At 51.8% G+C, this 20,033-nt stretch overlaps 32 non-coding genes across 32 annotated transcripts; 8 read left to right on the forward strand and 24 right to left on the reverse strand.

The window, feature by feature from the left end:
* Positions 1-490: 490 nt before the first annotated feature.
* Positions 491-563, reverse strand: Trnam-cau (transfer RNA methionine (anticodon CAU)). Its single transcript has one exon. It is a non-coding gene; the product is annotated as a tRNA-Met (tRNA).
* Positions 564-1,537: 974 nt separating this feature from the next.
* Trnag-ucc (transfer RNA glycine (anticodon UCC)) lies at positions 1,538-1,609 on the forward strand. The gene has a single exon. It is a non-coding gene; the product is annotated as a tRNA-Gly (tRNA).
* Positions 1,610-1,874: 265 nt separating this feature from the next.
* Positions 1,875-1,956, reverse strand: Trnas-aga (transfer RNA serine (anticodon AGA)). The gene has a single exon. It is a non-coding gene; the product is annotated as a tRNA-Ser (tRNA).
* A 140-nt stretch (positions 1,957-2,096) lies between these two features.
* Trnak-uuu (transfer RNA lysine (anticodon UUU)) lies at positions 2,097-2,169 on the reverse strand. The gene has a single exon. It is a non-coding gene; the product is annotated as a tRNA-Lys (tRNA).
* Positions 2,170-3,002: 833 nt separating this feature from the next.
* Positions 3,003-3,075, reverse strand: Trnam-cau (transfer RNA methionine (anticodon CAU)). Its single transcript has one exon. It is a non-coding gene; the product is annotated as a tRNA-Met (tRNA).
* Positions 3,076-4,049: 974 nt separating this feature from the next.
* Trnag-ucc (transfer RNA glycine (anticodon UCC)) lies at positions 4,050-4,121 on the forward strand. The gene has a single exon. It is a non-coding gene; the product is annotated as a tRNA-Gly (tRNA).
* Positions 4,122-4,386: 265 nt separating this feature from the next.
* Positions 4,387-4,468, reverse strand: Trnas-aga (transfer RNA serine (anticodon AGA)). Its single transcript has one exon. It is a non-coding gene; the product is annotated as a tRNA-Ser (tRNA).
* A 140-nt stretch (positions 4,469-4,608) lies between these two features.
* On the reverse strand, positions 4,609-4,681 carry Trnak-uuu (transfer RNA lysine (anticodon UUU)). The gene has a single exon. It is a non-coding gene; the product is annotated as a tRNA-Lys (tRNA).
* Positions 4,682-5,514: 833 nt separating this feature from the next.
* Trnam-cau (transfer RNA methionine (anticodon CAU)) lies at positions 5,515-5,587 on the reverse strand. Its single transcript has one exon. It is a non-coding gene; the product is annotated as a tRNA-Met (tRNA).
* Positions 5,588-6,561: 974 nt separating this feature from the next.
* On the forward strand, positions 6,562-6,633 carry Trnag-ucc (transfer RNA glycine (anticodon UCC)). Its single transcript has one exon. It is a non-coding gene; the product is annotated as a tRNA-Gly (tRNA).
* Positions 6,634-6,898: 265 nt separating this feature from the next.
* Trnas-aga (transfer RNA serine (anticodon AGA)) lies at positions 6,899-6,980 on the reverse strand. Its single transcript has one exon. It is a non-coding gene; the product is annotated as a tRNA-Ser (tRNA).
* A 140-nt stretch (positions 6,981-7,120) lies between these two features.
* Positions 7,121-7,193, reverse strand: Trnak-uuu (transfer RNA lysine (anticodon UUU)). Its single transcript has one exon. It is a non-coding gene; the product is annotated as a tRNA-Lys (tRNA).
* An 829-nt stretch (positions 7,194-8,022) lies between these two features.
* Trnam-cau (transfer RNA methionine (anticodon CAU)) lies at positions 8,023-8,095 on the reverse strand. Its single transcript has one exon. It is a non-coding gene; the product is annotated as a tRNA-Met (tRNA).
* A 974-nt stretch (positions 8,096-9,069) lies between these two features.
* Positions 9,070-9,141, forward strand: Trnag-ucc (transfer RNA glycine (anticodon UCC)). The gene has a single exon. It is a non-coding gene; the product is annotated as a tRNA-Gly (tRNA).
* A 265-nt stretch (positions 9,142-9,406) lies between these two features.
* On the reverse strand, positions 9,407-9,488 carry Trnas-aga (transfer RNA serine (anticodon AGA)). Its single transcript has one exon. It is a non-coding gene; the product is annotated as a tRNA-Ser (tRNA).
* A 140-nt stretch (positions 9,489-9,628) lies between these two features.
* Positions 9,629-9,701, reverse strand: Trnak-uuu (transfer RNA lysine (anticodon UUU)). The gene has a single exon. It is a non-coding gene; the product is annotated as a tRNA-Lys (tRNA).
* An 830-nt stretch (positions 9,702-10,531) lies between these two features.
* On the reverse strand, positions 10,532-10,604 carry Trnam-cau (transfer RNA methionine (anticodon CAU)). The gene has a single exon. It is a non-coding gene; the product is annotated as a tRNA-Met (tRNA).
* A 974-nt stretch (positions 10,605-11,578) lies between these two features.
* Trnag-ucc (transfer RNA glycine (anticodon UCC)) lies at positions 11,579-11,650 on the forward strand. The gene has a single exon. It is a non-coding gene; the product is annotated as a tRNA-Gly (tRNA).
* A 265-nt stretch (positions 11,651-11,915) lies between these two features.
* Positions 11,916-11,997, reverse strand: Trnas-aga (transfer RNA serine (anticodon AGA)). The gene has a single exon. It is a non-coding gene; the product is annotated as a tRNA-Ser (tRNA).
* Positions 11,998-12,137: 140 nt separating this feature from the next.
* Positions 12,138-12,210, reverse strand: Trnak-uuu (transfer RNA lysine (anticodon UUU)). The gene has a single exon. It is a non-coding gene; the product is annotated as a tRNA-Lys (tRNA).
* Positions 12,211-13,044: 834 nt separating this feature from the next.
* Positions 13,045-13,117, reverse strand: Trnam-cau (transfer RNA methionine (anticodon CAU)). Its single transcript has one exon. It is a non-coding gene; the product is annotated as a tRNA-Met (tRNA).
* Positions 13,118-14,091: 974 nt separating this feature from the next.
* Trnag-ucc (transfer RNA glycine (anticodon UCC)) lies at positions 14,092-14,163 on the forward strand. Its single transcript has one exon. It is a non-coding gene; the product is annotated as a tRNA-Gly (tRNA).
* Positions 14,164-14,428: 265 nt separating this feature from the next.
* On the reverse strand, positions 14,429-14,510 carry Trnas-aga (transfer RNA serine (anticodon AGA)). The gene has a single exon. It is a non-coding gene; the product is annotated as a tRNA-Ser (tRNA).
* A 140-nt stretch (positions 14,511-14,650) lies between these two features.
* Positions 14,651-14,723, reverse strand: Trnak-uuu (transfer RNA lysine (anticodon UUU)). Its single transcript has one exon. It is a non-coding gene; the product is annotated as a tRNA-Lys (tRNA).
* An 833-nt stretch (positions 14,724-15,556) lies between these two features.
* On the reverse strand, positions 15,557-15,629 carry Trnam-cau (transfer RNA methionine (anticodon CAU)). Its single transcript has one exon. It is a non-coding gene; the product is annotated as a tRNA-Met (tRNA).
* Positions 15,630-16,602: 973 nt separating this feature from the next.
* Positions 16,603-16,674, forward strand: Trnag-ucc (transfer RNA glycine (anticodon UCC)). Its single transcript has one exon. It is a non-coding gene; the product is annotated as a tRNA-Gly (tRNA).
* Positions 16,675-16,938: 264 nt separating this feature from the next.
* On the reverse strand, positions 16,939-17,020 carry Trnas-aga (transfer RNA serine (anticodon AGA)). Its single transcript has one exon. It is a non-coding gene; the product is annotated as a tRNA-Ser (tRNA).
* Positions 17,021-17,160: 140 nt separating this feature from the next.
* Positions 17,161-17,233, reverse strand: Trnak-uuu (transfer RNA lysine (anticodon UUU)). Its single transcript has one exon. It is a non-coding gene; the product is annotated as a tRNA-Lys (tRNA).
* An 831-nt stretch (positions 17,234-18,064) lies between these two features.
* On the reverse strand, positions 18,065-18,137 carry Trnam-cau (transfer RNA methionine (anticodon CAU)). The gene has a single exon. It is a non-coding gene; the product is annotated as a tRNA-Met (tRNA).
* Positions 18,138-19,110: 973 nt separating this feature from the next.
* Trnag-ucc (transfer RNA glycine (anticodon UCC)) lies at positions 19,111-19,182 on the forward strand. The gene has a single exon. It is a non-coding gene; the product is annotated as a tRNA-Gly (tRNA).
* Positions 19,183-19,447: 265 nt separating this feature from the next.
* On the reverse strand, positions 19,448-19,529 carry Trnas-aga (transfer RNA serine (anticodon AGA)). Its single transcript has one exon. It is a non-coding gene; the product is annotated as a tRNA-Ser (tRNA).
* A 142-nt stretch (positions 19,530-19,671) lies between these two features.
* Trnak-uuu (transfer RNA lysine (anticodon UUU)) lies at positions 19,672-19,744 on the reverse strand. Its single transcript has one exon. It is a non-coding gene; the product is annotated as a tRNA-Lys (tRNA).
* Positions 19,745-20,033: the final 289 nt, after the last annotated feature.

Genomic DNA, 20,033 nt, shown 5'->3' on the forward strand with positions numbered 1-20,033 from the left:
GTATCCTAGCCACTTTTTTTTTTTTTTTTAAATCTCATTTTGTTCGTTTTCGTTCGTTGTATCTGCTCTGGGAGGACGTCGAAAGACACCCGTTCCAGTTCGTTGTTGATCCATTAACTCAGTTTTTTTTAATTACAGAGGGCAGCTAACCCTCTGACCGAGCGCGCTGAGCTACCGTGCCGGCGCCACTAGACCACACCGGATTTGCGCTATGACGTGAGGTTCACTCCGTTTCCTCTCGTATTTCGTGCTGAACCAGGACTCACTGCTGTTCTCTGTTTGCCAGCATATTTGCGCACAGCTCGAAATTGACTATTCGTTATTTTACTCATAACAGGTTAAGAGAAAGATCAAAGTTGTACGTTGTCATAATTGGAAATAAACATTTTGACGCTGAGCGTAGACTCCTTGTGGATAACGAATGACAATTAAGTTCGTTCCCTAGCAACAGCAACACCGTTAATTCAGCCGTGATGTACAGCAAATTAAATGCCCCGGGTGAGGATCGAACTCACGACCTTAAGATTATGAGACTTACGCGCTACCTACTGCGCTACCGAGGCACGTTGCGAGCAACGTTCCAGGAAACTTGGTAAGTCTCGCATATTAGAGATAGAGAGTTTGCGCGCTCTGAAGAATCTGTTGTGTTGCTACACGTGCTTTCCCGACTTGCTAGATTAAACTGCTGCCGCAGCTTTTTCAACGGAACGCAGCACTGCCTGAGGTTACAGTCCATCGCCCTTGCGGCGCCTGAACACAGCGGCCTGTTGGGCCAGGCCGACGTTACAGCTCAGAAATAGCACGCGACCGTCCAAGTACGGTCTCTTGCGTGCTGCGTGTTTGGTTCTTCTCACAGCGAATCCTGCTATACATTCCTGAGGCTGACGGAGCTCAAGCGAGGAATCGGTGCGGCAGCATTATAGCGATAACAGCAGAACGATACATCGGCCGGGAATCGAACCCGGGCCGCCCGCGTGCTAAGCGAGCATTCTACCACTTTTTTTTTCTTCTCATTTCGTTCGTTGCATTTGTTGGGGGCGGACGTCCGATGACGCCCGTTCAAGTTCATCGTTGACTCAGTCTTTTATTACAGAGGGCAGATAACTGTCAGACCGAACACGCTGAGTTATCGTGCCGGCAAACCTTAAGATTATGAGACTTACGCGCTGCTTACTGCACTACTGAGGCACATGCCACTGAACCACCGATGCTCGACAAGCTGCCCGTGCTTCCCGAGCAGTTTTCTGCAGGGAAAGTGGGATTGCCACCCAGCGACGTCGGATGAAACCGAAAAAAGTGCTACACACGCGGAGTCCTCCACTACACTGCCTTAAAACGACCACTCATCACTATCGTGTGAGTAACCTTGCGGCTGCGGCGACTAGTCTCGCCCAAAGACGCAGCGTGCGTGGAGGCGCTACCCGAATGCGTGTGGATGCACCCTCCTAGCTCGTAAAGCGCCTACAGCTACTATCACCGTGGGCCGCTGCTGGCGGGCGGGAAGCCGACACAGCGCGGCGTCGCGAGGAGCGGCTGTGCGGTGGTGGTGTAATGGTGAGCATAGTTGCCTTCCAAGCAGTTGATCCGGGTTCGATTCCCGGCCACCGCAAGTAACGCTAGTTTTTTCGTATATAGTATGTGAGCCGCGTGCTGTTAAATTAACGTTTTTGTCGTCGTTACTCCACGCAGACCATCCTGTAGTATGTCCCGACTTGTCCCGACTTTGCTCGGCTGACGCGAAAGCTGACGCTTGGAATTCGCCCTTATCAAAAGGACAGGCACTATAAACGGCTGTGAGAGGCGAGGTACCAAAACGACAGGCAAACTGCGAAATTTTCTGCTCCTTCTTCTTAAACAAAAAAAGAAAAAACGGACGCAGTCGGTAGGACTCGAACCTACGCTCCCAGAGGGAATCTGATTTCTAGTCAGACGCCTTAACCACTCGGCCACGACTGCTCGTAACTGAAGAGTCCCTCGAATCGTGAAAAATCAAACCCGTCTGCGCAGAATTTTGACAGGAAACGAACTCCGTGCACTGATTACGGCAGGGCTACCATCGCTACGAGACGAGCCATTACGGAAACGTTAAAAATCTTCGCCCGGACAGGGACTCGAACCCTGGACCCTTAGGTTAAAAGCCTAATGCTCTACCGACTGAGCTATCCGGGCTCACGCTTCTTGCGGATGGAGCGGCTGCAAGCAACGTGAATAACTGGAACGCGTGTGTAGGCGTACTACGGTAATATCTGGCTTCTGGCGCAACTGGCGACTTCACCGACTTCCCACTGACGCTGGTAGCAGCCCAACAGCTGACCAGCGCCTCCTCTCCCTTTACCCCGGTGCTGACAGTAATTGCATCATGTGCCTGTTTTCCCCGATTACATTCGGTTGAAGCTCCGCAAGGAGGGCGAAAAACGAACGTTGGAAGGCCAAAACATGGAGCGTTGGGTGCGTAAAAACTTCCGTTCCGGTACCGGGAATCGAACCCGGGCCTCCTGGGTGAAAGCCAGGTATCCTAGCCACTTTTTTTTTTTTTTTTTTAAATCTCATTTTGTTCGTTTTCGTTCGTTGTATCTGCTCTGGGAGGACGTCGAAAGACACCCGTTCCAGTTCGTTGTTGATCCATTAACTCAGTTTTTTTTAATTACAGAGGGCAGCTAACCCTCTGACCGAGCGCGCTGAGCTACCGTGCCGGCGCCACTAGACCACACCGGATTTGCGCTATGACGTGAGGTTCACTCCGTTTCCTCTCGTATTTCGTGCTGAACCTGGACTCACTGCTGTTCTCTGTTTGCCAGCATATTTGCGCACAGCTCGAAATTGACTATTCGTTATTTTACTCATAACAGGTTAAGAGAAAGATCAAAGTTGTACGTTGTCATAATTGGAAATAAACATTTTGACGCTGAGCGTAGACTCCTTGTGGATAACGAATGACAATTAAGTTCGTTCCCTAGCAACAGCAACACCGTTAATTCAGCCGTGATGTACAGCAAATTAAATGCCCCGGGTGAGGATCGAACTCACGACCTTAAGATTATGAGACTTACGCGCTACCTACTGCGCTACCGAGGCACGTTGCGAGCAACGTTCCAGGAAACTTGGTAAGTCTCGCATATTAGAGATAGAGAGTTTGCGCGCTCTGAAGAATCTGTTGTGTTGCTACACGTGCTTTCCCGACTTGCTAGATTAAACTGCTGCCGCAGCTTTTTCAACGGAACGCAGCACTGCCTGAGGTTACAGTCCATCGCCCTTGCGGCGCCTGAACACAGCGGCCTGTTGGGCCAGGCCGACGTTACAGCTCAGAAATAGCACGCGACCGTCCAAGTACGGTCTCTTGCGTGCTGCGTGTTTGGTTCTTCTCACAGCGAATCCTGCTATACATTCCTGAGGCTGACGGAGCTCAAGCGAGGAATCGGTGCGGCAGCATTATAGCGATAACAGCAGAACGATACATCGGCCGGGAATCGAACCCGGGCCGCCCGCGTGCTAAGCGAGCATTCTACCACTTTTTTTTTCTTCTCATTTCGTTCGTTGCATTTGTTGGGGGCGGACGTCCGATGACGCCCGTTCAAGTTCATCGTTGACTCAGTCTTTTATTACAGAGGGCAGATAACTGTCAGACCGAACACGCTGAGTTATCGTGCCGGCAAACCTTAAGATTATGAGACTTACGCGCTGCTTACTGCACTACTGAGGCACATGCCACTGAACCACCGATGCTCGACAAGCTGCCCGTGCTTCCCGAGCAGTTTTCTGCAGGGAAAGTGGGATTGCCACCCAGCGACGTCGGATGAAACCGAAAAAAGTGCTACACACGCGGAGTCCTCCACTACACTGCCTTAAAACGACCACTCATCACTATCGTGTGAGTAACCTTGCGGCTGCGGCGACTAGTCTCGCCCAAAGACGCAGCGTGCGTGGAGGCGCTACCCGAATGCGTGTGGATGCACCCTCCTAGCTCGTAAAGCGCCTACAGCTACTATCACCGTGGGCCGCTGCTGGCGGGCGGGAAGCCGACACAGCGCGGCGTCGCGAGGAGCGGCTGTGCGGTGGTGGTGTAATGGTGAGCATAGTTGCCTTCCAAGCAGTTGATCCGGGTTCGATTCCCGGCCACCGCAAGTAACGCTAGTTTTTTCGTATATAGTATGTGAGCCGCGTGCTGTTAAATTAACGTTTTTGTCGTCGTTACTCCACGCAGACCATCCTGTAGTATGTCCCGACTTGTCCCGACTTTGCTCGGCTGACGCGAAAGCTGACGCTTGGAATTCGCCCTTATCAAAAGGACAGGCACTATAAACGGCTGTGAGAGGCGAGGTACCAAAACGACAGGCAAACTGCGAAATTTTCTGCTCCTTCTTCTTAAACAAAAAAAGAAAAAACGGACGCAGTCGGTAGGACTCGAACCTACGCTCCCAGAGGGAATCTGATTTCTAGTCAGACGCCTTAACCACTCGGCCACGACTGCTCGTAACTGAAGAGTCCCTCGAATCGTGAAAAATCAAACCCGTCTGCGCAGAATTTTGACAGGAAACGAACTCCGTGCACTGATTACGGCAGGGCTACCATCGCTACGAGACGAGCCATTACGGAAACGTTAAAAATCTTCGCCCGGACAGGGACTCGAACCCTGGACCCTTAGGTTAAAAGCCTAATGCTCTACCGACTGAGCTATCCGGGCTCACGCTTCTTGCGGATGGAGCGGCTGCAAGCAACGTGAATAACTGGAACGCGTGTGTAGGCGTACTACGGTAATATCTGGCTTCTGGCGCAACTGGCGACTTCACCGACTTCCCACTGACGCTGGTAGCAGCCCAACAGCTGACCAGCGCCTCCTCTCCCTTTACCCCGGTGCTGACAGTAATTGCATCATGTGCCTGTTTTCCCCGATTACATTCGGTTGAAGCTCCGCAAGGAGGGCGAAAAACGAACGTTGGAAGGCCAAAACATGGAGCGTTGGGTGCGTAAAAACTTCCGTTCCGGTACCGGGAATCGAACCCGGGCCTCCTGGGTGAAAGCCAGGTATCCTAGCCACTTTTTTTTTTTTTTTTTTAAATCTCATTTTGTTCGTTTTCGTTCGTTGTATCTGCTCTGGGAGGACGTCGAAAGACACCCGTTCCAGTTCGTTGTTGATCCATTAACTCAGTTTTTTTTAATTACAGAGGGCAGCTAACCCTCTGACCGAGCGCGCTGAGCTACCGTGCCGGCGCCACTAGACCACACCGGATTTGCGCTATGACGTGAGGTTCACTCCGTTTCCTCTCGTATTTCGTGCTGAACCAGGACTCACTGCTGTTCTCTGTTTGCCAGCATATTTGCGCACAGCTCGAAATTGACTATTCGTTATTTTACTCATAACAGGTTAAGAGAAAGATCAAAGTTGTACGTTGTCATAATTGGAAATAAACATTTTGACGCTGAGCGTAGACTCCTTGTGGATAACGAATGACAATTAAGTTCGTTCCCTAGCAACAGCAACACCGTTAATTCAGCCGTGATGTACAGCAAATTAAATGCCCCGGGTGAGGATCGAACTCACGACCTTAAGATTATGAGACTTACGCGCTACCTACTGCGCTACCGAGGCACGTTGCGAGCAACGTTCCAGGAAACTTGGTAAGTCTCGCATATTAGAGATAGAGAGTTTGCGCGCTCTGAAGAATCTGTTGTGTTGCTACACGTGCTTTCCCGACTTGCTAGATTAAACTGCTGCCGCAGCTTTTTCAACGGAACGCAGCACTGCCTGAGGTTACAGTCCATCGCCCTTGCGGCGCCTGAACACAGCGGCCTGTTGGGCCAGGCCGACGTTACAGCTCAGAAATAGCACGCGACCGTCCAAGTACGGTCTCTTGCGTGCTGCGTGTTTGGTTCTTCTCACAGCGAATCCTGCTATACATTCCTGAGGCTGACGGAGCTCAAGCGAGGAATCGGTGCGGCAGCATTATAGCGATAACAGCAGAACGATACATCGGCCGGGAATCGAACCCGGGCCGCCCGCGTGCTAAGCGAGCATTCTACCACTTTTTTTTTCTTCTCATTTCGTTCGTTGCATTTGTTGGGGGCGGACGTCCGATGACGCCCGTTCAAGTTCATCGTTGACTCAGTCTTTTATTACAGAGGGCAGATAACTGTCAGACCGAACACGCTGAGTTATCGTGCCGGCAAACCTTAAGATTATGAGACTTACGCGCTGCTTACTGCACTACTGAGGCACATGCCACTGAACCACCGATGCTCGACAAGCTGCCCGTGCTTCCCGAGCAGTTTTCTGCAGGGAAAGTGGGATTGCCACCCAGCGACGTCGGATGAAACCGAAAAAAGTGCTACACACGCGGAGTCCTCCACTACACTGCCTTAAAACGACCACTCATCACTATCGTGTGAGTAACCTTGCGGCTGCGGCGACTAGTCTCGCCCAAAGACGCAGCGTGCGTGGAGGCGCTACCCGAATGCGTGTGGATGCACCCTCCTAGCTCGTAAAGCGCCTACAGCTACTATCACCGTGGGCCGCTGCTGGCGGGCGGGAAGCCGACACAGCGCGGCGTCGCGAGGAGCGGCTGTGCGGTGGTGGTGTAATGGTGAGCATAGTTGCCTTCCAAGCAGTTGATCCGGGTTCGATTCCCGGCCACCGCAAGTAACGCTAGTTTTTTCGTATATAGTATGTGAGCCGCGTGCTGTTAAATTAACGTTTTTGTCGTCGTTACTCCACGCAGACCATCCTGTAGTATGTCCCGACTTGTCCCGACTTTGCTCGGCTGACGCGAAAGCTGACGCTTGGAATTCGCCCTTATCAAAAGGACAGGCACTATAAACGGCTGTGAGAGGCGAGGTACCAAAACGACAGGCAAACTGCGAAATTTTCTGCTCCTTCTTCTTAAACAAAAAAAGAAAAAACGGACGCAGTCGGTAGGACTCGAACCTACGCTCCCAGAGGGAATCTGATTTCTAGTCAGACGCCTTAACCACTCGGCCACGACTGCTCGTAACTGAAGAGTCCCTCGAATCGTGAAAAATCAAACCCGTCTGCGCAGAATTTTGACAGGAAACGAACTCCGTGCACTGATTACGGCAGGGCTACCATCGCTACGAGACGAGCCATTACGGAAACGTTAAAAATCTTCGCCCGGACAGGGACTCGAACCCTGGACCCTTAGGTTAAAAGCCTAATGCTCTACCGACTGAGCTATCCGGGCTCACGCTTCTTGCGGATGGAGCGGCTGCAAGCAACGTGAATAACTGGAACGCGTGTGTAGGCGTACTACGGTAATATCTGGCTTCTGGCGCAACTGGCGACTTCACCGACTTCCCACTGACGCTGGTAGCAGCCCAACAGCTGACCAGCGCCTCCTCTCCCTTTACCCCGGTGCTGACAGTAATTGCATCATGTGCCTGTTTTCCCCGATTACATTCGGTTGAAGCTCCGCAAGGAGGGCGAAAAACGAACGTTGGAAGGCCAAAACATGGAGCGTTGGGTGCGTAAAAACTTCCGTTCCGGTACCGGGAATCGAACCCGGGCCTCCTGGGTGAAAGCCAGGTATCCTAGCCACTTTTTTTTTTTTTTAAATCTCATTTTGTTCGTTTTCGTTCGTTGTATCTGCTCTGGGAGGACGTCGAAAGACACCCGTTCCAGTTCGTTGTTGATCCATTAACTCAGTTTTTTTTAATTACAGAGGGCAGCTAACCCTCTGACCGAGCGCGCTGAGCTACCGTGCCGGCGCCACTAGACCACACCGGATTTGCGCTATGACGTGAGGTTCACTCCGTTTCCTCTCGTATTTCGTGCTGAACCTGGACTCACTGCTGTTCTCTGTTTGCCAGCATATTTGCGCACAGCTCGAAATTGACTATTCGTTATTTTACTCATAACAGGTTAAGAGAAAGATCAAAGTTGTACGTTGTCATAATTGGAAATAAACATTTTGACGCTGAGCGTAGACTCCTTGTGGATAACGAATGACAATTAAGTTCGTTCCCTAGCAACAGCAACACCGTTAATTCAGCCGTGATGTACAGCAAATTAAATGCCCCGGGTGAGGATCGAACTCACGACCTTAAGATTATGAGACTTACGCGCTACCTACTGCGCTACCGAGGCACGTTGCGAGCAACGTTCCAGGAAACTTGGTAAGTCTCGCATATTAGAGATAGAGAGTTTGCGCGCTCTGAAGAATCTGTTGTGTTGCTACACGTGCTTTCCCGACTTGCTAGATTAAACTGCTGCCGCAGCTTTTTCAACGGAACGCAGCACTGCCTGAGGTTACAGTCCATCGCCCTTGCGGCGCCTGAACACAGCGGCCTGTTGGGCCAGGCCGACGTTACAGCTCAGAAATAGCACGCGACCGTCCAAGTACGGTCTCTTGCGTGCTGCGTGTTTGGTTCTTCTCACAGCGAATCCTGCTATACATTCCTGAGGCTGACGGAGCTCAAGCGAGGAATCGGTGCGGCAGCATTATAGCGATAACAGCAGAACGATACATCGGCCGGGAATCGAACCCGGGCCGCCCGCGTGCTAAGCGAGCATTCTACCACTTTTTTTTTCTTCTCATTTCGTTCGTTGCATTTGTTGGGGGCGGACGTCCGATGACGCCCGTTCAAGTTCATCGTTGACTCAGTCTTTTATTACAGAGGGCAGATAACTGTCAGACCGAACACGCTGAGTTATCGTGCCGGCAAACCTTAAGATTATGAGACTTACGCGCTGCTTACTGCACTACTGAGGCACATGCCACTGAACCACCGATGCTCGACAAGCTGCCCGTGCTTCCCGAGCAGTTTTCTGCAGGGAAAGTGGGATTGCCACCCAGCGACGTCGGATGAAACCGAAAAAAGTGCTACACACGCGGAGTCCTCCACTACACTGCCTTAAAACGACCACTCATCACTATCGTGTGAGTAACCTTGCGGCTGCGGCGACTAGTCTCGCCCAAAGACGCAGCGTGCGTGGAGGCGCTACCCGAATGCGTGTGGATGCACCCTCCTAGCTCGTAAAGCGCCTACAGCTACTATCACCGTGGGCCGCTGCTGGCGGGCGGGAAGCCGACACAGCGCGGCGTCGCGAGGAGCGGCTGTGCGGTGGTGGTGTAATGGTGAGCATAGTTGCCTTCCAAGCAGTTGATCCGGGTTCGATTCCCGGCCACCGCAAGTAACGCTAGTTTTTTCGTATATAGTATGTGAGCCGCGTGCTGTTAAATTAACGTTTTTGTCGTCGTTACTCCACGCAGACCATCCTGTAGTATGTCCCGACTTGTCCCGACTTTGCTCGGCTGACGCGAAAGCTGACGCTTGGAATTCGCCCTTATCAAAAGGACAGGCACTATAAACGGCTGTGAGAGGCGAGGTACCAAAACGACAGGCAAACTGCGAAATTTTCTGCTCCTTCTTCTTAAACAAAAAAAGAAAAAACGGACGCAGTCGGTAGGACTCGAACCTACGCTCCCAGAGGGAATCTGATTTCTAGTCAGACGCCTTAACCACTCGGCCACGACTGCTCGTAACTGAAGAGTCCCTCGAATCGTGAAAAATCAAACCCGTCTGCGCAGAATTTTGACAGGAAACGAACTCCGTGCACTGATTACGGCAGGGCTACCATCGCTACGAGACGAGCCATTACGGAAACGTTAAAAATCTTCGCCCGGACAGGGACTCGAACCCTGGACCCTTAGGTTAAAAGCCTAATGCTCTACCGACTGAGCTATCCGGGCTCACGCTTCTTGCGGATGGAGCGGCTGCAAGCAACGTGAATAACTGGAACGCGTGTGTAGGCGTACTACGGTAATATCTGGCTTCTGGCGCAACTGGCGACTTCACCGACTTCCCACTGACGCTGGTAGCAGCCCAACAGCTGACCAGCGCCTCCTCTCCCTTTACCCCGGTGCTGACAGTAATTGCATCATGTGCCTGTTTTCCCCGATTACATTCGGTTGAAGCTCCGCAAGGAGGGCGAAAAACGAACGTTGGAAGGCCAAAACATGGAGCGTTGGGTGCGTAAAAACTTCCGTTCCGGTACCGGGAATCGAACCCGGGCCTCCTGGGTGAAAGCCAGGTATCCTAGCCACTTTTTTTTTTTTTTTAAATCTCATTTTGTTCGTTTTCGTTCGTTGTATCTGCTCTGGGAGGACGTCGAAAGACACCCGTTCCAGTTCGTTGTTGATCCATTAACTCAGTTTTTTTTAATTACAGAGGGCAGCTAACCCTCTGACCGAGCGCGCTGAGCTACCGTGCCGGCGCCACTAGACCACACCGGATTTGCGCTATGACGTGAGGTTCACTCCGTTTCCTCTCGTATTTCGTGCTGAACCTGGACTCACTGCTGTTCTCTGTTTGCCAGCATATTTGCGCACAGCTCGAAATTGACTATTCGTTATTTTACTCATAACAGGTTAAGAGAAAGATCAAAGTTGTACGTTGTCATAATTGGAAATAAACATTTTGACGCTGAGCGTAGACTCCTTGTGGATAACGAATGACAATTAAGTTCGTTCCCTAGCAACAGCAACACCGTTAATTCAGCCGTGATGTACAGCAAATTAAATGCCCCGGGTGAGGATCGAACTCACGACCTTAAGATTATGAGACTTACGCGCTACCTACTGCGCTACCGAGGCACGTTGCGAGCAACGTTCCAGGAAACTTGGTAAGTCTCGCATATTAGAGATAGAGAGTTTGCGCGCTCTGAAGAATCTGTTGTGTTGCTACACGTGCTTTCCCGACTTGCTAGATTAAACTGCTGCCGCAGCTTTTTCAACGGAACGCAGCACTGCCTGAGGTTACAGTCCATCGCCCTTGCGGCGCCTGAACACAGCGGCCTGTTGGGCCAGGCCGACGTTACAGCTCAGAAATAGCACGCGACCGTCCAAGTACGGTCTCTTGCGTGCTGCGTGTTTGGTTCTTCTCACAGCGAATCCTGCTATACATTCCTGAGGCTGACGGAGCTCAAGCGAGGAATCGGTGCGGCAGCATTATAGCGATAACAGCAGAACGATACATCGGCCGGGAATCGAACCCGGGCCGCCCGCGTGCTAAGCGAGCATTCTACCACTTTTTTTTTCTTCTCATTTCGTTCGTTGCATTTGTTGGGGGCGGACGTCCGATGACGCCCGTTCAAGTTCATCGTTGACTCAGTCTTTTATTACAGAGGGCAGATAACTGTCAGACCGAACACGCTGAGTTATCGTGCCGGCAAACCTTAAGATTATGAGACTTACGCGCTGCTTACTGCACTACTGAGGCACATGCCACTGAACCACCGATGCTCGACAAGCTGCCCGTGCTTCCCGAGCAGTTTTCTGCAGGGAAAGTGGGATTGCCACCCAGCGACGTCGGATGAAACCGAAAAAAGTGCTACACACGCGGAGTCCTCCACTACACTGCCTTAAAACGACCACTCATCACTATCGTGTGAGTAACCTTGCGGCTGCGGCGACTAGTCTCGCCCAAAGACGCAGCGTGCGTGGAGGCGCTACCCGAATGCGTGTGGATGCACCCTCCTAGCTCGTAAAGCGCCTACAGCTACTATCACCGTGGGCCGCTGCTGGCGGGCGGGAAGCCGACACAGCGCGGCGTCGCGAGGAGCGGCTGTGCGGTGGTGGTGTAATGGTGAGCATAGTTGCCTTCCAAGCAGTTGATCCGGGTTCGATTCCCGGCCACCGCAAGTAACGCTAGTTTTTTCGTATATAGTATGTGAGCCGCGTGCTGTTAAATTAACGTTTTTGTCGTCGTTACTCCACGCAGACCATCCTGTAGTATGTCCCGACTTGTCCCGACTTTGCTCGGCTGACGCGAAAGCTGACGCTTGGAATTCGCCCTTATCAAAAGGACAGGCACTATAAACGGCTGTGAGAGGCGAGGTACCAAAACGACAGGCAAACTGCGAAATTTTCTGCTCCTTCTTCTTAAACAAAAAAAGAAAAAACGGACGCAGTCGGTAGGACTCGAACCTACGCTCCCAGAGGGAATCTGATTTCTAGTCAGACGCCTTAACCACTCGGCCACGACTGCTCGTAACTGAAGAGTCCCTCGAATCGTGAAAAATCAAACCCGTCTGCGCAGAATTTTGACAGGAAACGAACTCCGTGCACTGATTACGGCAGGGCTACCATCGCTACGAGACGAGCCATTACGGAAACGTTAAAAATCTTCGCCCGGACAGGGACTCGAACCCTGGACCCTTAGGTTAAAAGCCTAATGCTCTACCGACTGAGCTATCCGGGCTCACGCTTCTTGCGGATGGAGCGGCTGCAAGCAACGTGAATAACTGGAACGCGTGTGTAGGCGTACTACGGTAATATCTGGCTTCTGGCGCAACTGGCGACTTCACCGACTTCCCACTGACGCTGGTAGCAGCCCAACAGCTGACCAGCGCCTCCTCTCCCTTTACCCCGGTGCTGACAGTAATTGCATCATGTGCCTGTTTTCCCCGATTACATTCGGTTGAAGCTCCGCAAGGAGGGCGAAAAACGAACGTTGGAAGGCCAAAACATGGAGCGTTGGGTGCGTAAAAACTTCCGTTCCGGTACCGGGAATCGAACCCGGGCCTCCTGGGTGAAAGCCAGGTATCCTAGCCACTTTTTTTTTTTTTTTTTTTAAATCTCATTTTGTTCGTTTTCGTTCGTTGTATCTGCTCTGGGAGGACGTCGAAAGACACCCGTTCCAGTTCGTTGTTGATCCATTAACTCAGTTTTTTTTAATTACAGAGGGCAGCTAACCCTCTGACCGAGCGCGCTGAGCTACCGTGCCGGCGCCACTAGACCACACCGGATTTGCGCTATGACGTGAGGTTCACTCCGTTTCCTCTCGTATTTCGTGCTGAACCTGGACTCACTGCTGTTCTCTGTTTGCCAGCATATTTGCGCACAGCTCGAAATTGACTATTCGTTATTTTACTCATAACAGGTTAAGAGAAAGATCAAAGTTGTACGTTGTCATAATTGGAAATAAACATTTTGACGCTGAGCGTAGACTCCTTGTGGATAACGAATGACAATTAAGTTCGTTCCCTAGCAACAGCAACACCGTTAATTCAGCCGTGATGTACAGCAAATTAAATGCCCCGGGTGAGGATCGAACTCACGACCTTAAGATTATGAGACTTACGCGCTACCTACTGCGCTACCGAGGCACGTTGCGAGCAACGTTCCAGGAAACTTGGTAAGTCTCGCATATTAGAGATAGAGAGTTTGCGCGCTCTGAAGAATCTGTTGTGTTGCTACACGTGCTTTCCCGACTTGCTAGATTAAACTGCTGCCGCAGCTTTTTCAACGGAACGCAGCACTGCCTGAGGTTACAGTCCATCGCCCTTGCGGCGCCTGAACACAGCGGCCTGTTGGGCCAGGCCGACGTTACAGCTCAGAAATAGCACGCGACCGTCCAAGTACGGTCTCTTGCGTGCTGCGTGTTTGGTTCTTCTCACAGCGAATCCTGCTATACATTCCTGAGGCTGACGGAGCTCAAGCGAGGAATCGGTGCGGCAGCATTATAGCGATAACAGCAGAACGATACATCGGCCGGGAATCGAACCCGGGCCGCCCGCGTGCTAAGCGAGCATTCTACCACTTTTTTTTTCTTCTCATTTCGTTCGTTGCATTTGTTGGGGGCGGACGTCCGATGACGCCCGTTCAAGTTCATCGTTGACTCAGTCTTTTATTACAGAGGGCAGATAACTGTCAGACCGAACACGCTGAGTTATCGTGCCGGCAAACCTTAAGATTATGAGACTTACGCGCTGCTTACTGCACTACTGAGGCACATGCCACTGAACCACCGATGCTCGACAAGCTGCCCGTGCTTCCCGAGCAGTTTTCTGCAGGGAAAGTGGGATTGCCACCCAGCGACGTCGGATGAAACCGAAAAAAGTGCTACACACGCGGAGTCCTCCACTACACTGCCTTAAAACGACCACTCATCACTATCGTGTGAGTAACCTTGCGGCTGCGGCGACTAGTCTCGCCCAAAGACGCAGCGTGCGTGGAGGCGCTACCCGAATGCGTGTGGATGCACCCTCCTAGCTCGTAAAGCGCCTACAGCTACTATCACCGTGGGCCGCTGCTGGCGGGCGGGAAGCCGACACAGCGCGGCGTCGCGAGGAGCGGCTGTGCGGTGGTGGTGTAATGGTGAGCATAGTTGCCTTCCAAGCAGTTGATCCGGGTTCGATTCCCGGCCACCGCAAGTAACGCTAGTTTTTTCGTATATAGTATGTGAGCCGCGTGCTGTTAAATTAACGTTTTTGTCGTCGTTACTCCACGCAGACCATCCTGTAGTATGTCCCGACTTGTCCCGACTTTGCTCGGCTGACGCGAAAGCTGACGCTTGGAATTCGCCCTTATCAAAAGGACAGGCACTATAAACGGCTGTGAGAGGCGAGGTACCAAAACGACAGGCAAACTGCGAAATTTTCTGCTCCTTCTTCTTAAACAAAAAAAGAAAAAACGGACGCAGTCGGTAGGACTCGAACCTACGCTCCCAGAGGGAATCTGATTTCTAGTCAGACGCCTTAACCACTCGGCCACGACTGCTCGTAACTGAAGAGTCCCTCGAATCGTGAAAAATCAAACCCGTCTGCGCAGAATTTTGACAGGAAACGAACTCCGTGCACTGATTACGGCAGGGCTACCATCGCTACGAGACGAGCCATTACGGAAACGTTAAAAATCTTCGCCCGGACAGGGACTCGAACCCTGGACCCTTAGGTTAAAAGCCTAATGCTCTACCGACTGAGCTATCCGGGCTCACGCTTCTTGCGGATGGAGCGGCTGCAAGCAACGTGAATAACTGGAACGCGTGTGTAGGCGTACTACGGTAATATCTGGCTTCTGGCGCAACTGGCGACTTCACCGACTTCCCACTGACGCTGGTAGCAGCCCAACAGCTGACCAGCGCCTCCTCTCCCTTTACCCCGGTGCTGACAGTAATTGCATCATGTGCCTGTTTTCCCCGATTACATTCGGTTGAAGCTCCGCAAGGAGGGCGAAAAACGAACGTTGGAAGGGCCAAAACATGGAGCGTTGGGTGCGTAAAAACTTCCGTTCCGGTACCGGGAATCGAACCCGGGCCTCCTGGGTGAAAGCCAGGTATCCTAGCCACTTTTTTTTTTTTTTTTAAATCTCATTTTGTTCGTTTTCGTTCGTTGTATCTGCTCTGGGAGGACGTCGAAAGACACCCGTTCCAGTTCGTTGTTGATCCATTAACTCAGTTTTTTTTTAATTACAGAGGGCAGCTAACCCTCTGACCGAGCGCGCTGAGCTACCGTGCCGGCGCCACTAGACCACACCGGATTTGCGCTATGACGTGAGGTTCACTCCGTTTCCTCTCGTATTTCGTGCTGAACCTGGACTCACTGCTGTTCTCTGTTTGCCAGCATATTTGCGCACAGCTCGAAATTGACTATTCGTTATTTTACTCATAACAGGTTAAGAGAAAGATCAAAGTTGTACGTTGTCATAATTGGAAATAAACATTTTGACGCTGAGCGTAGACTCCTTGTGGATAACGAATGACAATTAAGTTCGTTCCCTAGCAACAGCAACACCGTTAATTCAGCCGTGATGTACAGCAAATTAAATGCCCCGGGTGAGGATCGAACTCACGACCTTAAGATTATGAGACTTACGCGCTACCTACTGCGCTACCGAGGCACGTTGCGAGCAACGTTCCAGGAAACTTGGTAAGTCTCGCATATTAGAGATAGAGAGTTTGCGCGCTCTGAAGAATCTGTTGTGTTGCTACACGTGCTTTCCCGACTTGCTAGATTAAACTGCTGCCGCAGCTTTTTCAACGGAACGCAGCACTGCCTGAGGTTACAGTCCATCGCCCTTGCGGCGCCTGAACACAGCGGCCTGTTGGGCCAGGCCGACGTTACAGCTCAGAAATAGCACGCGACCGTCCAAGTACGGTCTCTTGCGTGCTGCGTGTTTGGTTCTTCTCACAGCGAATCCTGCTATACATTCCTGAGGCTGACGGAGCTCAAGCGAGGAATCGGTGCGGCAGCATTATAGCGATAACAGCAGAACGATACATCGGCCGGGAATCGAACCGGGCCGCCCGCGTGCTAAGCGAGCATTCTACCACTTTTTTTTTCTTCTCATTTCGTTCGTTGCATTTGTTGGGGGCGGACGTCCGATGACGCCCGTTCAAGTTCATCGTTGACTCAGTCTTTTATTACAGAGGGCAGATAACTGTCAGACCGAACACGCTGAGTTATCGTGCCGGCAAACCTTAAGATTATGAGACTTACGCGCTGCTTACTGCACTACTGAGGCACATGCCACTGAACCACCGATGCTCGACAAGCTGCCCGTGCTTCCCGAGCAGTTTTCTGCAGGGAAAGTGGGATTGCCACCCAGCGACGTCGGATGAAACCGAAAAAAGTGCTACACACGCGGAGTCCTCCACTACACTGCCTTAAAACGACCACTCATCACTATCGTGTGAGTAACCTTGCGGCTGCGGCGACTAGTCTCGCCCAAAGACGCAGCGTGCGTGGAGGCGCTACCCGAATGCGTGTGGATGCACCCTCCTAGCTCGTAAAGCGCCTACAGCTACTATCACCGTGGGCCGCTGCTGGCGGGCGGGAAGCCGACACAGCGCGGCGTCGCGAGGAGCGGCTGTGCGGTGGTGGTGTAATGGTGAGCATAGTTGCCTTCCAAGCAGTTGATCCGGGTTCGATTCCCGGCCACCGCAAGTAACGCTAGTTTTTTCGTATATAGTATGTGAGCCGCGTGCTGTTAAATTAACGTTTTTGTCGTCGTTACTCCACGCAGACCATCCTGTAGTATGTCCCGACTTGTCCCGACTTTGCTCGGCTGACGCGAAAGCTGACGCTTGGAATTCGCCCTTATCAAAAGGACAGGCACTATAAACGGCTGTGAGAGGCGAGGTACCAAAACGACAGGCAAACTGCGAAATTTTCTGCTCCTTCTTCTTAACAAAAAAAGAAAAAACGGACGCAGTCGGTAGGACTCGAACCTACGCTCCCAGAGGGAATCTGATTTCTAGTCAGACGCCTTAACCACTCGGCCACGACTGCTCGTAACTGAAGAGTCCCTCGAATCGTGAAAAATCAAACCCGTCTGCGCAGAATTTTGACAGGAAACGAACTCCGTGCACTGATTACGGCAGGGCTACCATCGCTACGAGACGAGCCATTACGGAAACGTTAAAAATCTTCGCCCGGACAGGGACTCGAACCCTGGACCCTTAGGTTAAAAGCCTAATGCTCTACCGACTGAGCTATCCGGGCTCACGCTTCTTGCGGATGGAGCGGCTGCAAGCAACGTGAATAACTGGAACGCGTGTGTAGGCGTACTACGGTAATATCTGGCTTCTGGCGCAACTGGCGACTTCACCGACTTCCCACTGACGCTGGTAGCAGCCCAACAGCTGACCAGCGCCTCCTCTCCCTTTACCCCGGTGCTGACAGTAATTGCATCATGTGCCTGTTTTCCCGATTACATTCGGTTGAAGCTCCGCAAGGAGGGCGAAAAACGAACGTTGGAAGGCCAAAACATGGAGCGTTGGGTGCGTAAAAACTTCCGTTCCGGTACCGGGAATCGAACCCGGGCCTCCTGGGTGAAAGCCAGGTATCCTAGCCACTTTTTTTTTTTTTTTTAAATCTCATTTTGTTCGTTTTCGTTCGTTGTATCTGCTCTGGGAGGACGTCGAAAGACACCCGTTCCAGTTCGTTGTTGATCCATTAACTCAGTTTTTTTTTAATTACAGAGGGCAGCTAACCCTCTGACCGAGCGCGCTGAGCTACCGTGCCGGCGCCACTAGACCACACCGGATTTGCGCTATGACGTGAGGTTCACTCCGTTTCCTCTCGTATTTCGTGCTGAACCTGGACTCACTGCTGTTCTCTGTTTGCCAGCATATTTGCGCACAGCTCGAAATTGACTATTCGTTATTTTACTCATAACAGGTTAAGAGAAAGATCAAAGTTGTACGTTGTCATAATTGGAAATAAACATTTTGACGCTGAGCGTAGACTCCTTGTGGATAACGAATGACAATTAAGTTCGTTCCCTAGCAACAGCAACACCGTTAATTCAGCCGTGATGTACAGCAAATTAAATGCCCCGGGTGAGGATCGAACTCACGACCTTAAGATTATGAGACTTACGCGCTACCTACTGCGCTACCGAGGCACGTTGCGAGCAACGTTCCAGGAAACTTGGTAAGTCTCGCATATTAGAGATAGAGAGTTTGCGCGCTCTGAAGAATCTGTTGTGTTGCTACACGTGCTTTCCCGACTTGCTAGATTAAACTGCTGCCGCAGCTTTTTCAACGGAACGCAGCACTGCCTGAGGTTACAGTCCATCGCCCTTGCGGCGCCTGAACACAGCGGCCTGTTGGGCCAGGCCGACGTTACAGCTCAGAAATAGCACGCGACCGTCCAAGTACGGTCTCTTGCGTGCTGCGTGTTTGGTTCTTCTCACAGCGAATCCTGCTATACATTCCTGAGGCTGACGGAGCTCAAGCGAGGAATCGGTGCGGCAGCATTATAGCGATAACAGCAGAACGATACATCGGCCGGGAATCGAACCCGGGCCGCCCGCGTGCTAAGCGAGCATTCTACCACTTTTTTTTCTTCTCATTTCGTTCGTTGCATTTGTTGGGGGCGGACGTCCGATGACGCCCGTTCAAGTTCATCGTTGACTCAGTCTTTTATTACAGAGGGCAGATAACTGTCAGACCGAACACGCTGAGTTATCGTGCCGGCAAACCTTAAGATTATGAGACTTACGCGCTGCTTACTGCACTACTGAGGCACATGCCACTGAACCACCGATGCTCGACAAGCTGCCCGTGCTTCCCGAGCAGTTTTCTGCAGGGAAAGTGGGATTGCCACCCAGCGACGTCGGATGAAACCGAAAAAAGTGCTACACACGCGGAGTCCTCCACTACACTGCCTTAAAACGACCACTCATCACTATCGTGTGAGTAACCTTGCGGCTGCGGCGACTAGTCTCGCCCAAAGACGCAGCGTGCGTGGAGGCGCTACCCGAATGCGTGTGGATGCACCCTCCTAGCTCGTAAAGCGCCTACAGCTACTATCACCGTGGGCCGCTGCTGGCGGGCGGGAAGCCGACACAGCGCGGCGTCGCGAGGAGCGGCTGTGCGGTGGTGGTGTAATGGTGAGCATAGTTGCCTTCCAAGCAGTTGATCCGGGTTCGATTCCCGGCCACCGCAAGTAACGCTAGTTTTTTCGTATATAGTATGTGAGCCGCGTGCTGTTAAATTAACGTTTTTGTCGTCGTTACTCCACGCAGACCATCCTGTAGTATGTCCCGACTTGTCCCGACTTTGCTCGGCTGACGCGAAAGCTGACGCTTGGAATTCGCCCTTATCAAAAGGACAGGCACTATAAACGGCTGTGAGAGGCGAGGTACCAAAACGACAGGCAAACTGCGAAATTTTCTGCTCCTTCTTCTTAAACAAAAAAAGAAAAAACGGACGCAGTCGGTAGGACTCGAACCTACGCTCCCAGAGGGAATCTGATTTCTAGTCAGACGCCTTAACCACTCGGCCACGACTGCTCGTAACTGAAGAGTCCCTCGAATCGTGAAAAATCAAACCCGTCTGCGCAGAATTTTGACAGGAAACGAACTCCGTGCACTGATTACGGCAGGGCTACCATCGCTACGAGACGAGCCATTACGGAAACGTTAAAAATCTTTTCGCCCGGACAGGGACTCGAACCCTGGACCCTTAGGTTAAAAGCCTAATGCTCTACCGACTGAGCTATCCGGGCTCACGCTTCTTGCGGATGGAGCGGCTGCAAGCAACGTGAATAACTGGAACGCGTGTGTAGGCGTACTACGGTAATATCTGGCTTCTGGCGCAACTGGCGACTTCACCGACTTCCCACTGACGCTGGTAGCAGCCCAACAGCTGACCAGCGCCTCCTCTCCCTTTACCCCGGTGCTGACAGTAATTGCATCATGTGCCTGTTTTCCCCGATTACATTCGGTTGAAGCTCCGCAAGGAGGGCGAAAAACGAACGTTGGAAGGCCAAAACATGGAGCGTTGGGTGCGTAAAA

This window comes from Schistocerca nitens, unplaced genomic scaffold (assembly GCF_023898315.1).
Source record: "Schistocerca nitens isolate TAMUIC-IGC-003100 unplaced genomic scaffold, iqSchNite1.1 HiC_scaffold_377, whole genome shotgun sequence".
NCBI lineage: Eukaryota > Metazoa > Arthropoda > Insecta > Orthoptera > Acrididae > Schistocerca > Schistocerca nitens.